Consider the following 12,409-nt stretch of genomic DNA (forward strand, 5'->3'; position numbering starts at 1 on the left):
CTGTGAAACTTCTTTCTGATCTGAGCATTCAGCTAACAGAGTTAAACCATACTTTTGATTGAGCAGTTTTGAAACACTCTGTCTGTAGAAAATGCAACTGGACATTCGTAGCGCTAAGTGGGTAATAGTGGAAAAAAGAATATGTTCAAATATAAACTACACAGAAGCATTGTATGAAACTTCTTTCTGTTCTGTGCATTCAACTAACAGAGTTGAACCTTACTTTTGATTGAGCCTTTCTGAAACACTCTTTCTGTAGAAACTGCAATTGGACATTCTGAGCGCTAGGAGGCCTATATTGGGAAAAAGAATGTCTACAAATAAAAACTACACAGAAGAATTGTGTGAAACTACTTTCTGTTCTGTTTGTTCAACTAAAAGAGTTGAACCTTAGTTTTGATTGAGCCGTTCTGAAACACTCTTTCTGTAGAAAATGCAAGTGGAGATTCGGAGCGCTAAGAGGGTAATAGTGGAAAAAGGAATGTCTCCAAATATAAACTACACAGAATCATTCTGTGAAACTTCTTTCTGATCTGTGCATTCAGCTAACAGAGTTAAACCATACTTTTGATTGAGCAGATCTGAACACTCTTTCTGTAGAAAATGCAACTGGACATTTGGAGCGCTAAGAGAGTATTAGTGGAAAAAGGAATATATTCAAATATAAACTACACCGAAGCATTCTGTGAAACTTCTTTCTGATCTGAGCATTCAGCTAACAGAGTTAAACCATACTTTTGATTGAGCAGTTTTGAAACACTCTGTCTGTAGAAAATGCAACTGGACATTCGTAGCGCTAAGTGGGTAATAGTGGAAAAAAGAATACGTTCAAATATAAACTACACAGAAGCATTGTATGAAACTTCTTTCTGTTCTGTGCATTCAACTAACAGAGTTGAACCTTACTTTTGATTGAGCCTTTCTGAAACACTCTTTCTGTAGAAACTGCAATTGGACATTCTGAGCGCTAAGAGGCCTCTATTGGGAATAATAATATCTTCAAATAAAAACTACACAGAAGCATTGTGTGAAACTTATTTCTGATATGTTCATTAAGCTAACAGAGTTAAACCATACTTTTGATTGCGCAGTTCTGAACACTCTTTCTGTATAAAATGCAAGTGGACATTCGGAGCGCTAAGAGGGTAATAGTGGAAAAAGGAATATATTCAAATATAAACTACACAGTAGCATTCTGTGAAAATCCTTTCTGTTCTGTGCATTCAACTAACAGAGTTGAACCTTACTTTTGATTGAGCCGTTCTGAAACACTCTTTCTGTAGAAACTGCAATTGGACATGCTAAGCGCTAAGAGGCCTACATTGGGAAAAAGAATATCTTCAAATAAAAACTACACAGATGCATTCTGTGAAACTTATTTCTGATCTGTAAATTCAGTTAACAGAGATAAAGCATATTTTTGATTGAGCAGTTATGAAACACTCTTTTTGTAGAAAATGCAAGTGGAGATTCGGAGCGCTAAGAGGGTAATAGTGGAAAAAGTAATGTCTTCAAATATAAACTACACAGAATCATTCGGTGAAACTTCTTTCTGATCTGTGCATTCAGCTAACAGAGTTAAACCATACTTTTGATTGAGCAGATCTGAACACTCTTTCTGTAGAAAATGCAACTGGACATTTGGAGCGCTAAGAGCGTAGTAGTGGAAAAAGGAATACATTCAAATATAAACTACACAGAAGCATTCTGTGAAACTTCTTTCTGATCTGAGCATTCAGCTAACAGAGTTAAAACATACTTTTGATTGAGCAGTTTTGAAACACTCTGTCTGTAGAAAATGCAACTGGACATTCGTAGCGCTAAGTGGGTAATAGTGGAAAAAACAATATGTTCAAATATAAACTACACAGAAGCATTGTATGAAACTACTTTCTGTTCTGTGCATTCAACTAACAGAGTTGAACCTTACTTTTGATTGAGCCTTTCTGAAACACTCTTTCTGTAGAAACTGCAATTGGACATTCTGAGCGCTAAGAGGCCTCTATTGGGAAAAATAATATCTTCAAATAAAAACTACACAGAAGCATTGTGTGAAACTTATTTCTGATATGTTCATTAAGCTAACAGAGTTAAACCATACTTTTGATTGCGCAGTTCTGAACACTCTTTCTGTATAAAATGCAAGTGGACATTCGGAGCGCTAAGAGGGTAATAGTGGAAAAAGGAATATATTCAAATATAAACTACACAGTAGCATTCTGTGAAAATTCTTTCTGTTCTGTGCATTCAACTAACAGAGTTGAACCTTACTTTTGATTGAGCCGTTCTGAAACACTCTTTCTGTAGAAACTGCAATTGGACATGCTAAGCGCTAAGAGGGCTACATTGGGAAAAAGAATATCTTCAAATAAAAACTACACAGATGCATTCTGTGAAACTTATTTCTGATCTGTAAATTCAGTTAACAGAGATAAAGCATATTTTTGATTGAGCAGTTATGAAACACTCTTTTTGTAGAAAATGCAAGTGGAGATTCGGAGCGCTAAGAGGGTAATAGTGGAAAAAGGAATGTCTTCAAATATAAACTACACAGAATCATTCGGTGAAACTTCTTTCTGATCTGTGCATTCAGCTAACAGAGTTAAACCATACTTTTGATTGAGCAGATCTGAACATTCTTTCTGTAGAAAATGCAACTGGACATTTGGAGCGCTAAGAGCGTAGTAGTGGAAAAAGGAATATATTCAAATATAAACTACACAGAAGCATTCTGTGAAACTTCTTTCTGATCTGAGCATTCAGCTAACAGAGTTAAACCATACTTTTGATTGAGCAGTTTTGAAACAGTCTGTCTGTAGAAAATGCAACTGGACATTCGTAGCGCTAAGTGGGTAATAGTGGAAAAAAGAATATGTTCAAATATAAACTACACAGAAGCATTGTATGAAACTTCTTTCTGTTCTGTGCATTCAACTAACAGAGTTGAACCTTACTTTTGATTGAGCCGTTCTGAAATACTCTTTCTGTAGAAACTGTAATTGGACATTCTGAGCGCTAGGAGGCCTATATTGGGAAAAAGAATGTCTACAAATAAAAACTACACAGAAGAATTGTGTGAAACTTCTTTCTCTTCTGTTTGTTCAACTAAAAGAGTTGAACCTTAGTTTTGATTGAGCCGTTCTGAAACACTCTTTCTGTAGAAAATGCAAGTGGAGATTCGGAGCGCTAAGAGGGTAATAGTGGAAAAAGGAATGTCTCCAAATATAAACTACACAGAATCATTCTGTGAAACTTCTTTCTGATCTGTGCATTCAGCTAACAGAGTTAAACCATACTTTTGATTGAGCAGATCTGAACACTCTTTCTGTAGAAAATGCAACTGGACATTTGGAGCGCTAAGAGAGTACTAGTGGAAAAAGGAATATATTCAAATATAAACTACACAGAAGCATTCTGTGAAACTTCTTTCTGATCTGAGCATTCAGCTAACAGAGTTAATCCATACTTTTGATTGAGCAGTTTTGAAACACTCTGTCTGTAGAAAATGCAACTGGACATTCGTAGCGCTAAGTGGGTAATAGTGGAAAAAAGAATATGTTCAAATATAAACTACACAGAAGCATTGTATGAAACTTCTTTCTGTTTTGTGCATTCAACTAACAGAGTTGAACCTTACTTTTGATTGAGCCTTTCTGAAACACTCTTTCTGTAGAAACTGCAATTGGACATTCTGAGCGTTAGGAGGCCTATATTGGGAAAAAGAATGTCTACAAATAAAAACTACACAGAAGAATTGTGTGAAACTACTTTCTGTTCTGTTTGTTCAACTAAAAGAGTTGAACCTTAGTTTTGATTGAGCCGTTCTGAAACACTCTTTCTGTAGAAAATGCAAGTGGAGATTCGGAGCGCTAAGAGGGTAATAGTGGAAAAAGGAATGTCTCCAAATATAAACTACACAGAATCATTCTGTGAAACTTATTTCTGATCTGTGCATTCAGCTAACAGAGTTAAACCATACTTTTGATTGAGCAGATCTGAACACTCTTTCTGTAGAAAATGCAACTGGACATTTGGAGCGCTAAGAGAGTAGTAGTGGAAAAAGGAATATATTCAAATATAAACTACACAGAAGCATTCTGTGAAACTTCTTTCTGATCTGAGCATTCAGCTAACAGAGTTAAACCATACTTTTGATTGAGCAGTTTTGAAACACTCTGTCTGTAGAAAATGCAACTGGACATTCGTAGCGCTAAGTGGGTAATAGTGGAAGAAAGAATACGTTCAAATATAAACTACACAGAAGCATTGTATGAAACTTCTTTCTGTTCTGTGCATTCAACTAACAGAGTTGAACCTTACTTTTGATTGAGCCTTTCTGAAACACTCTTTCTGTAGAAACTGCAATTGGACATTCTGAGCGCTAAGAGGCCTCTATTGGGAAAAATAATATCTTCAAATAAAAACTACACAGAAGCATTGTGTGAAACTTATTTCTGATATGTTCATTAAGCTAACAGAGTTAAACCATACTTTTGATTGCGCAGTTCTGAACACTCTTTCTGTATAAAATGCAAGTGGACATTCGGAGCGCTAAGAGGGTAATAGTGGAAAAAGGAATATATTCAAATATAAACTACACAGTAGCATTCTGTGAAAATTCTTTCTGTTCTGTGCATTCAACTAACAGAGTTGAACCTTACTTTTGATTGAGCCGTTCTGAAACACTCTTTCTGTAGAAACTGCAATTGGACATGCTAAGCGCTAAGAGGGCTACATTGGGAAAAAGAATATCTTCAAATAAAAACTACACAGATGCATTCTGTGAAACTTATTTCTGATCTGTAAATTCAGTTAACAGAGATAAAGCATATTTTTGATTGAGCAGTTATGAAACACTCTTTTTGTAGAAAATGCAAGTGGAGATTCGGAGCGCTAAGAGGGTAATAGTGGAAAAAGGAATGTCTTCAAATATAAACTACACAGAATCATTCGGTGAAACTTCTTTCTGATCTGTGCATTCAGCTAACAGAGTTAAACCATACTTTTGATTGAGCAGATCTGAACATTCTTTCTGTAGAAAATGCAACTGGACATTTGGAGCGCTAAGAGCGTAGTAGTGGAAAAAGGAATATATTCAAATATAAACTACACAGAAGCATTCTGTGAAACGTCTTTCTGATCTGAGCATTCAGCTAACAGAGTTAAACCATACTTTTGATTGAGCAGTTTTGAAACAGTCTGTCTGTAGAAAATGCAACTGGACATTCGTAGCGCTAAGTGGGTAATAGTGGAAAAAAGAATATGTTCAAATATAAACTACACAGAAGCATTGTATGAAACTTCTTTCTGTTCTGTGCATTCAACTAACAGAGTTGAACCTTACTTTTGATTGAGCCGTTCTGAAATACTCTTTCTGTAGAAACTGTAATTGGACATTCTGAGCGCTAGGAGGCCTATATTGGGAAAAAGAATGTCTACAAATAAAAACTACACAGAAGAATTGTGTGAAACTTCTTTCTCTTCTGTTTGTTCAACTAAAAGAGTTGAACCTTAGTTTTGATTGAGCCGTTCTGAAACACTCTTTCTGTAGAAAATGCAAGTGGAGATTCGGAGCGCTAAGAGGGTAATAGTGGAAAAAGGAATGTCTCCAAATATAAACTACACAGAATCATTCTGTGAAACTTCTTTCTGATCTGTGCATTCAGCTAACAGAGTTAAACCATACTTTTGATTGAGCAGATCTGAACACTCTTTCTGTAGAAAATGCAACTGGACATTTGGAGCGCTAAGAGAGTACTAGTGGAAAAAGGAATATATTCAAATATAAACTACACAGAAGCATTCTGTGAAACTTCTTTCTGATCTGAGCATTCAGCTAACAGAGTTAATCCATACTTTTGATTGAGCAGTTTTGAAACACTCTGTCTGTAGAAAATGCATCTGGACATTCGTAGCGCTAAGTGGGTAATAGTGGAAAAAAGAATATGTTCAAATATAAACTACACAGAAGCATTGTATGAAACTTCTTTCTGTTTTGTGCATTCAACTAACAGAGTTGAACCTTACTTTTGATTGAGCCTTTCTGAAACACTCTTTCTGTAGAAACTGCAATTGGACATTCTGAGCGCTAGGAGGCCTATATTGGGAAAAAGAATGTCTACAAATAAAAACTACACAGAAGAATTGTGTGAAACTACTTTCTGTTCTGTTTGTTCAACTAAAAGAGTTGAACCTTAGTTTTGATTGAGCCGTTCTGAAACACTCTTTCTGTAGAAAATGCAAGTGGAGATTCGGAGCGCTAAGAGGGTAATAGTGGAAAAAGGAATGTCTCCAAATATAAACTACACAGAATCATTCTGTGAAACTTCTTTCTGATCTGTGCATTCAGCTAACAGAGTTAAACCATACTTTTGATTGAGCAGATCTGAACACTCTTTCTGTAGAAAATGCAACTGGACATTTGCAGCGCTAAGAGAGTAGTAGTGGAAAAAGGAATATATTCAAATATAAACTACACAGAAGCATTCTGTGAAACTTCTTTCTGATCTGAGCATTCAGCTAACAGAGTTAAACCATACTTTTGATTGAGCAGTTTTGAAACACTCTGTCTGTAGAAAATGCAACTGGACATTCGTAGCGCTAAGTGGGTAATAGTGGAAAAAAGAATACGTTCAAATATAAACTACACAGAAGCATTGTATGAAACTTCTTTCTGTTCTGTGCATTCAACTAACAGATTTGAACCTTACTTTTGATTGAGCCTTTCTGAAACACTCTTTCTGTAGAAACTGCAATTGGACATTCTGAGCGCTAAGAGGCCTCTATTGGGAAAAATAATATCTTCAAATAAAAACTACACAGAAGCATTCTGTGAAACTTATTTCTGATATGTTCATTAAGCTAACAGAGTTAAACCATACTTTTGATTGCGCAGTTCTGAACACTCTTTCTGTAGAAAATGCAAGTGGACATTCGGAGCGCTAAGAGGGTAATAGTGGAAAAAGGAATATATTCAAATATAAACTACACAGTAGCATTCTGTGAAAATTCTTTCTGTTCTGTGCATTCAACTAACAGAGTTGAACCTTACTTTTGATTGAGCCGTTCTGAAACACTCTTTCTGTAGAAACTGCAATTGGACATGCTAAGCGCTAAGAGGCCTACATTGGGAAAAAGAATATCTTCAAATAAAAACTACACAGATGCATTCTGTGAAACTTATTTCTGATCTGTAAATTCAGTTAACAGAGAAAAAGCATATTTTTGATTGAGCAGTTATGAAACACTCTTTTTGTAGAAAATGCAAGTGGAGATTCGGAGCGCTAAGAGGGTAATAGTGGAAAAAGGAATGTCTTCAAATATAAACTACACAGAATCATTCGGTGAAACTTCTTTCTGATCTGTGCATTCAGCTAACAGAGTTAAACCATACTTTTGATTGAGCAGATCTGAACATTCTTTCTGTAGAAAATGCAACTGGACATTTGGAGCGCTAAGAGCGTAGTAGTGGAAAAAGGAATATATTCAAATATAAACTACACAGAAGCATTCTGTGAAACTTCTTTCTGATCTGAGCATTCAGCTAACAGAGTTAAACCATACTTTTGATTGAGCAGTTTTGAAACAGTCTGTCTGTAGAAAATGCAACTGGACATTCGTAGCGCTAAGTGGGTAATAGTGGAAAAAAGAATATGTTCAAATATAAACTACACAGAAGCATTGTATGAAACTTCTTTCTGTTCTGTGCATTCAACTAACAGAGTTGAACCTTACTTTTGATTGAGCCGTTCTGAAATACTCTTTCTGTAGAAACTGCAATTGGACATTCTGAGCGCTAGGAGGCCTATATTGGGAAAAAGAATGTCTACAAATAAAAACTACACAGAAGAATTGTGTGAAACTTCTTTCTCTTCTGTTTGTTCAACTAAAAGAGTTGAACCTTAGTTTTGATTGAGCCGTTCTGAAACACTCTTTCTGTAGAAAATGCAAGTGGAGATTCGGAGCGCTAAGAGGGTAATAGTGGAAAAAGGAATGTCTCCAAATATAAACTACACAGAATCATTCTGTGAAACTTCTTTCTGATCTGTGCATTCAGCTAACAGAGTTAAACCATACTTTTGATTGAGCAGATCTGAACACTCTTTCTGTAGAAAATGCAACTGGACATTTGGAGCGCTAAGAGAGTACTAGTGGAAAAAGGAATATATTCAAATATAAACTACACAGAAGCATTCTGTGAAACTTCTTTCTGATCTGAGCATTCAGCTAACAGAGTTAAACCATACTTTTGATTGAGCAGTTTTGAAACACTCTGTCTGTAGAAAATGCAACTGGACATTCGTAGCGCTAAGTGGGTAATAGTGGATAAAAGAATATGTTCAAATATAAACTACACAGAAGCATTGTATGAAACTTCTTTCTGTTCTGTGCATTCAACTAACAGAGTTGAACCTTACTTTTGATTGAGCCTTTCTGAAACACTCTTTCTGTAGAAACTGCAATTGGACATTCTGAGCGCTAGGAGGCCTATATTGGGAAAAAGAATGTCTACAAATAAAAACTACACAGAAGAATTGTGTGAAACTACTTTCTGTTCTGTTTGTTCAACTAAAAGAGTTGAACCTTAGTTTTGATTGAGCCGTTCTGAAACACTCTTTCTGTAGAAAATGCAAGTGGAGATTCGGAGCGCTAAGAGGGTAATAGTGGAAAAAGGAATGTCTCCAAATATAAACTACACAGAATCATTCTGTGAAACTTATTTCTGATCTGTGCATTCAGCTAACAGAGTTAAACCATACTTTTGATTGAGCAGATCTGAACACTCTTTCTGTAGAAAATGCAACTGGACATTTGGAGCGCTAAGAGAGTAGTAGTGGAAAAAGGAATATATTCAAATATAAACTACACCGAAGCATTCTGTGAATCTTCTTTCTGATCTGAGCATTCAGCTAACAGAGTTAAACCATACTTTTGATTGAGCAGTTTTGAAACACTCTGTCTGTAGAAAATGCAACTGGACATTCGTAGCGCTAAGTGGGTAATAGTGGAAAAAAGAATACGTTCAAATATAAACTACACAGAAGCATTGTATGAAACTTCTTTCTGTTCTGTGCATTCAACTAACAGAGTTGAACCTTACTTTTGATTGAGCCTTTCTGAAACACTCTTTCTGTAGAAACTGCAATTGGACATTCTGAGCGCTAAGAGGCCTCTATTGGGAAAAATAATATCTTCAAATAAAAACTACACAGAAGCATTGTGTGAAACTTATTTCTGATATGTTCATTAAGCTAACAGAGTTAAACCATACTTTTGATTGCGCAGTTCTGAACACTCTTTCTGTATAAAATGCAAGTGGACATTCGGAGCGCTAAGAGGGTAATAGTGGAAAAAGGAATATATTCAAATATAAACTACACAGTAGCATTCTGTGAAAATTCTTTCTGTTCTGTGCATTCAACTAACAGAGTTGAACCTTACTTTTGATTGAGCCGTTCTGAAACACTCTTTCTGTAGAAACTGCAATTGGACATGCTAAGCGCTAAGAGGGCTACATTGGGAAAAAGAATATCTTCAAATAAAAACTACACAGATGCATTCTGTGAAACTTATTTCTGATCTGTAAATTCAGTTAACAGAGATAAAGCATATTTTTGATTGAGCAGTTATGAAACACTCTTTTTGTAGAAAATGCAAGTGGAGATTCGGAGCGCTAAGAGGGTAATAGTGGAAAAAGGAATGTCTTCAAATATAAACTACACAGAATCATTCGGTGAAACTTCTTTCTGATCTGTGCATTCAGCTAACAGAGTTAAACCATACTTTTGATTGAGCAGATCTGAACATTCTTTCTGTAGAAAATGCAACTGGACATTTGGAGCGCTAAGAGCGTAGTAGTGGAAAAAGGAATATATTCAAATATAAACTACACAGAAGCATTCTGTGAAACTTCTTTCTGATCTGAGCATTCAGCTAACAGAGTTAAACCATACTTTTGATTGAGCAGTTTTGAAACAGTCTGTCTGTAGAAAATGCAACTGGACATTCGTAGCGCTAAGTGGGTAATAGTGGAAAAAAGAATATGTTCAAATATAAACTACACAGAAGCATTGTATGAAACTTCTTTCTGTTCTGTGCATTCAACTAACAGAGTTGAACCTTACTTTTGATTGAGCCGTTCTGAAATACTCTTTCTGTAGAAACTGTAATTGGACATTCTGAGCGCTAGGAGGCCTATATTGGGAAAAAGAATGTCTACAAATAAAAACTACACAGAAGAATTGTGTGAAACTTCTTTCTCTTCTGTTTGTTCAACTAAAAGAGTTGAACCTTAGTTTTGATTGAGCCGTTCTGAAACACTCTTTCTGTAGAAAATGCAAGTGGAGATTCGGAGCGCTAAGAGGGTAATAGTGGAAAAAGGAATGTCTCCAAATATAAACTACACAGAATCATTCTGTGAAACTTCTTTCTGATCTGTGCATTCAGCTAACAGAGTTAAACCATACTTTTGATTGAGCAGATCTGAACACTCTTTCTGTAGAAAATGCAACTGGACATTTGGAGCGCTAAGAGAGTACTAGTGGAAAAAGGAATATATTCAAATATAAACTACACAGAAGCATTCTGTGAAACTTCTTTCTGATCTGAGCATTCAGCTAACAGAGTTAATCCATACTTTTGATTGAGCAGTTTTGAAACACTCTGTCTGTAGAAAATGCAACTGGACATTCGTAGCGCTAAGTGGGTAATAGTGGAAAAAAGAATATGTTCAAATATAAACTACACAGAAGCATTGTATGAAACTTCTTTCTGTTTTGTGCATTCAACTAACAGAGTTGAACCTTACTTTTGATTGAGCCTTTCTGAAACACTCTTTCTGTAGAAACTGCAATTGGACATTCTGAGCGCTAGGAGGCCTATATTGGGAAAAAGAATGTCTACAAATAAAAACTACACAGAAGAATTGTGTGAAACTACTTTCTGTTCTGTTTGTTCAACTAAAAGAGTTGAACCTTAGTTTTGATTGAGCCGTTCTGAAACACTCTTTCTGTAGAAAATGCAAGTGGAGATTCGGAGCGCTAAGAGGGTAATAGTGGAAAAAGGAATGTCTCCAAATATAAACTACACAGAATCATTCTGTGAAACTTCTTTCTGATCTGTGCATTCAGCTAACAGAGTTAAACCATACTTTTGATTGAGCAGATCTGAACACTCTTTCTGTAGAAAATGCAACTGGACATTTGGAGCGCTAAGAGAGTAGTAGTGGAAAAAGGAATATATTCAAATATAAACTACACAGAAGCATTCTGTGAAACTTCTTTCTGATCTGAGCATTCAGCTAACAGAGTTAAACCATACTTTTGATTGAGCAGTTTTGAAACACTCTGTCTGCAGAAAATGCAACTGGACATTCGTAGCGCTAAGTGGGTAATAGTGGAAAAAAGAATACGTTCAAATATAAACTACACAGAAGCATTGTATGAAACTTCTTTCTGTTCTGTGCATTCAACTAACAGATTTGAACCTTACTTTTGATTGAGCCTTTCTGAAAAACTCTTTCTGTAGAAACTGCAATTGGACATTCTGAGCGCTAAGAGGCCTCTATTGGGAAAAATAATATCTTCAAATAAAAACTACACAGAAGCATTGTGTGAAACTTATTTCTGATATGTTCATTAAGCTAACAGAGTTAAACCATACTTTTGATTGCGCAGTTCTGAACACTCTTTCTGTAGAAAATGCAAGTGGTCATTCGGAGCGCTAAGAGGGTAATAGTGGAAAAAGGAATATATTCAAATATAAACTACACAGTAGCATTCTGTGAAAATTCTTTCTGTTCTGTGCATTCAACTAACAGAGTTGAACCTTACTTTTGATTGAGCCGTTCTGAAACACTCTTTCTGTAGAAACTGCAATTGGACATGCTAAGCGCTAAGAGGCCTACATTGGGAAAAAGAATATCTTCAAATAAAAACTACACAGATGCATTCTGTGAAACTTATTTCTGATCTGTAAATTCAGTTAACAGAGATAAAGCATATTTTTGATTGAGCAGTTATGAAACACTCTTTTTGTAGAAAATGCAAGTGGAGATTCGGAGCGCTAAGAGGGTAATAGTGGAAAAAGGAATGTCTTCAAATATAAACTACACAGAATCATTCGGTGAAACTTCTTTCTGATCTGTGCATTCAGCTAACAGTGTTAAACCATACTTTTGATTGAGCAGTTTTGAAACACTCTGTCTGTAGAAAATGCAACTGGACATTCGTAGCGCTAAGTGGGTAATAGTGGAAAAAAGAATATGTTCAAATATAAACTACACAGAAGCATTGTATGAAACTTCTTTCTGTTCTGTGCATTCAACTAACAGAGTTGAACCTTACTTTTGATTGAGCCTTTCTGAAACACTCTTTCTGTAGAAACTGCAATTGGACATTCTGAGCGCTAA

Source organism: Symphalangus syndactylus, chromosome 7 (assembly GCF_028878055.3).
Source record: "Symphalangus syndactylus isolate Jambi chromosome 7, NHGRI_mSymSyn1-v2.1_pri, whole genome shotgun sequence".
Taxonomy (NCBI): Eukaryota; Metazoa; Chordata; class Mammalia; order Primates; family Hylobatidae; genus Symphalangus; species Symphalangus syndactylus.